The sequence below is a fragment of the Scyliorhinus canicula genome, chromosome 4 (assembly GCF_902713615.1).
Source record: "Scyliorhinus canicula chromosome 4, sScyCan1.1, whole genome shotgun sequence".
Taxonomy (NCBI): Eukaryota; Metazoa; Chordata; class Chondrichthyes; order Carcharhiniformes; family Scyliorhinidae; genus Scyliorhinus; species Scyliorhinus canicula.
Window position 1 is genome coordinate 231,272,089 of NC_052149.1, and position 6,000 is coordinate 231,278,088.

The window sequence follows — 6,000 nt, forward strand, 5'->3', positions numbered from 1 at the left end:
GGAAACCGGAGCACCCGGAGGAATACCACGCAGACACGGGGAGAACGTGCAGACTCCGCACAGACAGTGACCCAAGCCCAGGATGCTGGCATTGTGAAGCAACAGTGCTAACCACTGTGCTACTGCGCCGCGATTAAAAACTGTGAAACCGGCATTGTGGCTGCTGAGGGAGGAAGAGGGAGTACGGAAAATGTCCAATATCATCATTGTTTGTTGATAGTTGTGCTGCTGGCCAGAGGGCGTCTGCCAGTGCTGGAGGCGGGGTGGGGGGAGTAGCGGGGGGTGACCAAGAGGTGAGATGTCAGGTCGGGGTGGATGGACACGGGACACCATTGCTGCAGCCGGCAAGGCAGCCATGCAGCTGCGCATGCTGCTAACAGCCCACTTTCAACTTAGTGCCACAGGTCGTATAGGTCCCCCCCCCCCCCCACCCCCCCGGGGGCACTCCCCCGGGTGCCCTCTGACCCCTGCCGACCCATCAGCTGTGTGGGTGCACTCCAACACAACCAGTGCTATTTTGTTGGCTGGGATGAGTGTGTGTGGGGAGTGTAATGTGTATGTGCGGCTGCAGCTTATCAGCCTCCCCAGTGTCAATTACACACCCTGCGAATTCTGCACTGTTTACATTGGAATCAATTGTGTTCCACACGGCGCCGGTGTTAGCCCCTTAATAGTAGCGGAATCGGAGCAGGTGTGGCACCAGTTTTTCTATTACGAGGGCGGCACGGTGGCGCAATGATTAGCACTGCTGCCTCACGGCGTCGAGATCCCAGGTTCGATCCCGGGCCCCGGGTCACTGTCCGTGTGGAGTTTGCACATTCTCCCCGTGTCTGCGTGGGTTTCACCCCCCACAACCCAAAGATTTGCAGGGTAGGTGGGTTGGTCACGCTAAATTGCCCCTTAATTGGAAAAAATGAGATGGGTACTCTGAATTTATTTTAAAAAAGAAAAAAAAAAGTTTTTCTGTTGTGAAAGTCTACTAATTCTGCGTTGACCTCAACACTTAGTCTCAGAAACGCTGAATCCCACCCCTCGTTTATCCTCTCCGGGTCTGACACCACCTCCCCCTTACAACCTCTTCCAATCGGCAAACAGTAACAAAAATCAAACTTTCATGGAGACAACTCCTCCATCCAACGTCACTCTTCAGTGCTCCCCCAGCTTATGCTCCTTGATAAAAATCATTTACCTCCTCCGGCAACCCAAAATAATGAACTGTCCAAGCTGAAAGCACATTAACTTCCCTCGTCAAACCACAGTGCATTAGCTCAGACTGAAAAATCACATTCCTCTGATCAATTTCACCTACTGGCTCCTAAAAGCTCCCAGGCCCTGTAAAACAGGATTATTTAAAAAATAATAATCATTTATTGTCACAGGTAGGCTTCAAATGAAGTTACTGTGAAAAGCCCCTAGTCACCACATTCCGGCACCTGTTCGGAGAGGCCGTTACGGGAATTGAACACGTGCTACTGGCCTTGTTCTGCATTACAAACCAGCTGTTTAGCCCACTGTGCTAAACCAGCCCCATGCACCATGACCACTGCAGTCAAACACACCATATCCACAGGCTTTACCCCTTAAATTGCCCAATATTTAGAATCCAATATTCCTAAAGTCTTCCAGTGGTCACACACCCCCTTAAAACATATGAACCAGCAATATAAACATCTCCTATGATTACATACTTATGCTCTATACAATATAATTTAACATTTTTAAACAGGCAAGCCTTTTTAAAAAATAAATTTAGAGTATCCAATTCTTTTTTTCCAATTAAGTGCAATTTAGCGTATTCAATCCTCCTACCCTGCACATCTTTCGTGTTGTAGGGGCAAAACCCACGGAAGCACAGGGAGAATGTGCAGACTCCACACGGACAGTTACCCAGAGCCGGAATCGAACTTGGGACCTCGGCGCCATGAGGCAGCAGTGCTAACCACTGGGCCACCGTTCTGCACCTAAAAAGGTGCTTTGCGGGGCTCGCCCGGGATGTGAACCCGGACCTCTTTATGGAAATGGAACGCTCTAAGCGAGAATCATGCCCCCAAACCAACGATCCACTCAGAGGCAGCAGTGCTAACCATTGAGCCATCGTGCTGCCCGTTTAAACTGGCAAACCTAACCACGAGTACAGTCTGTTTTAGTCTTCTCACACGTCACAGTCATGATAAAGCATCAACAATCACATTTTCTCTTCCTGCCACATGGAGAATTTGTAAATTAAACAGTTGTAACAATAAACTCCGTCTGAACAGTCCTGCATTTTGATTTTTTATTTGTCCATGGATCTTGTGATCCATACATACAATCATCTCGGATAAATTGTTACCAACATAAATGTTAAAATGCTGTTAACGCCAATACCAAACTCAAAATCTCCTTCTCGATGGTTGAATATTTCCTTTGGCAAATACAGAGGGCGCGATTCTCCCAAACCGGGAGAAATCGTAAGGCTGGCGTCAAATCCGGGCGGGTTTGACGCCAGCCCCCCCCCCCTTCCCGACCGGGAACCGATTCTGGTCCCCGGTCGGGGCTAGCAGCCCGACGCCGTAAACTCCGGCATCACGGGCTTAACGAATTTCGTTAAGCCCGCTTGCCAGAGTTAGCGCCGGCTGACGCGTCATATGATGTCAGCCGCGCATGCGCGGATTGGAAGACTCCAACCCGCGCATACGCGGACGACGTCATCGCGTATTTGCGCGAAACCCGCGCATGCGCGGGCCGGGATGCCCCTCAGCCGCCCCGTGAATGGATACTGCGGGGCGGCGGAAGGACAAATAGTGCGCGGGTATCGGACCCGCTGCCCGCGATCGGTGGGCACCGATCGCGGGCCCATGGCACCCTTGGCACGGCCGTGGTACTGCCGTGCCAATCGGTGCCATGGTTATAAAAAGCGAGAGTTTACGGCCGTTTTTACGAACGGCCATACCAGGTGTGTTTGCCGTTCGTAAAAACAGCCGTAAAGGGCTGGGAACTCGGCCCATCCATCAGCTGTGAATCGCTGCCGGCCGTAAAAAAAACGGCGGCAGCGATTCGTGTCGGGAGTTGGGCGTGGGGGGGGGGGGGGGGGGAGAATAGCGGGAGGGCGTCGGAACAGCGTGGCCGTAAAATTTTACGAGCCACGCTATTCTCCGCACCGTCGGGAGTGCGGAGAATCTCGCCCAGAGTTTCCTAAAAAAAATTGGTGCGGCGGTTAACGCAATCTTCAGATTATCGAGTGCCTCCTGACATTCCGACATCCACTATCTTTGTTTTTTTTAAAATTTGATCAGTGGAAGAACCATGTTGCTGAAATTTGGCACAAATCACCCTATCTTACGTTTGCTGTGGGGGTTTCAATATACAATTGAATCAAACTTTTTAAATATAAATTTAGAGTAGCCAATTATTTGTCTTTTCCAATGAAAGGGCAATTTGGCGTGGCCAATCCACCTAACCTGCACATCTTTGGGTTGTGGGGGCGAAACCCACGCAAACACGGGGAGAATGTGCAAACTCCACACGGACAGTGACCCAGAGCCGGGATTCCAAATCGGGTCCTCAGCACCGCAGTCCCAGTGCTAACCACTGCGCCCCTTGCCGCCTGGATCACATCAAACTTAGGGGTTGGGAAATGCACCATTACTTTTTAAGAGGGAAATAAATCCAAATAGCTCTCTTTTTTCCAATTAAGGGGCAATTTAGCCTGGTCAATCCACCTAACTTGCATATCTTTGGGTTGTGGGGGTGAAACCCACGCAGACAAGGGGAGAACGTGCAAACTCCACACGGACAATGACCCAGGGCCGGGATTTGAACCCGGGTCCTCAACGCCATACAAAATAGCTTTCTGTTTGCAGATAGGAAGTGGGAGGAGAAAGTAACGCTGGTTAAATAAAATCCCTCCTATTCATAACAATATGTTCTCTTTTCCTTTAAGGTTTTAAGGATTACAGGCTTTTTAAGAACTCACGAGTAGCGAGGCTCCGACAGATCTTTCTTCCTCTTCACTTCCCTCTGACCCCATCCCTTCTTGTCATCTCATTCCTTTCTAGGCCAACTGAATATGTCCAGCACGGTGGCACAGTGGTTAGCACTGCTGCCTCACAGCACCAGGGACCGGGTTCAATTCCGACCTCGAGTGACTGTCTGTGTGGAGTTTAGAAGTTCTCCCCGTGAGTGCGTGGGTTTCCTCCGGGGGCTCCAGTTTCCTCCCACAGTTCAAATATGTGCAGGTTAGGTGGATTGGCCATGCTAAATTGCCCTTAGTGTCCAGGATTGTGCTGGTTAGGTGTGGTTACGGGGATAGAGCAGGAGAGTGGGCCTAGTTAGGATGCTCTTTCAGAAGGTCGGCGCAGACTCGATGGGACGAATGGCCTCCTTCTGCACTGTAGGGATTCTATGATTCTAGTTCATTCCTCCATACATCAGCCGCACTTTGAACATAATCTCAAGTCAGTGCTCAAATCAGCGGACACAGAATTTGACACAAGTCTTCAAAGAAAATCCATTCCATCCTCTTCACACACGAAGACAAGAAACCATTTCACACTGTACCGTCAAACTGACGACTCATCTCCTTTGGGTTACAGGCAGCAATCGACACACCAGACTCGAGGAACACCACACCTGCTTCAAACTCAGGCAATGGAACAAGTCAGCCATCATCAGACCAACTCAACAACCGCTGCACCAAATGGTCCAACTCCATCGTGGATTGGCATAGAACACACTTCAGGGAAGCCATGGAGATTTTCCAACATTGCCTTGCACTCCCCCCGACACACCAGGCCAAGGTCTGCCCACCTGTGACATTTGGTTACCCCTAATCAAGAACTCAAGAAACACATCACCTCCTTCTCTATTCAAGCACAAAACCGGCTGATGTCCATGCTCGCAGGAACAGCTGCCTGGATGGAGGGAATGGTTCAAAAAAGGTGTGTGGTTTCGGACCAGGAGGAATAAACAAGGAAAAAGATTTGCTTTGATAGGTATTGTTTTGTTGTTCCGATATCATCCTTGCTGACATGTTTTGCATCTTCCTCAGTCCTTTTTATACTATCGTGACCAGTGTGGTTTAACCAGCACCACCATTTCAATTACAGCCCTGAAGGTTAGAATCATAGAATTTACAGTGCAGAAGGAGGCCATTCTGCCCATTGAGTCTGACCGGCCATTGAAAAGAGCACCCTACTTAAGCCCATATCTCCACCCCATCGCAGCTCAGCAACCCTACTTAACCTTTTGGACACTAAGGGCAATTTAGCACTGCCAATCCACCTAACCTACACATCTTTGGACTGTGGGAGGAAACCGGGGCACCGGGAGGAAATCCCCTAGAAAGCAGCACAGTGGTTAACACCGTTGCTTCACAGCTCCAGGGTCCCAGCTTCGATTCCCGGCCATGGGTCACTGTCTGTGCGGAGTCTGCACATTCTCCCTGTGTCTGCGTGGGTTTCCTCCGGCTGCTCCGATTTCCTCCCACAGTCCAAAGATGTGCAGGTTAGGTGGCTTGGCCATGAGTGTCCAAAAAAGTTAGGTGGGGTTACTGCGTATGGGGATCGGGTGGAGGCATGGGCTTAAGTAGGGTGCTCTTTCCAAGGGCCGGTGCAGACGCGATGGGCAGAATGGCCTCCTTCTGCACTGTAAATTGTATAAAGTAACCTTAGTCCAGTTTGAATTGCAGTAAACCCATTCTCTTCTCCTCTTACTGACTGTTCTGGCTGATTAATTACTGGATAGTTGAAATCCCCCAGGATAATTATGCTGTCTATTGCTAAACTAATTTCCCAAATTGGTTTGCATATATTTTCTCCATTCCCTCTTAACGCTGTTAGTGTGATTGATCTTTCATTATCCTTTCTTTCTATCCATATTGATTCTATTTCAGTCTCACTGATAGTTTCACCATTGTTTTCGACAAGTGTCTCTAATAACTATCACTTTCATTTATATAGCACCTTGAGCATCCCAAAGAGTTTCATAGGAGTTTTCACAAACAAAATTTCTCAGGTGATA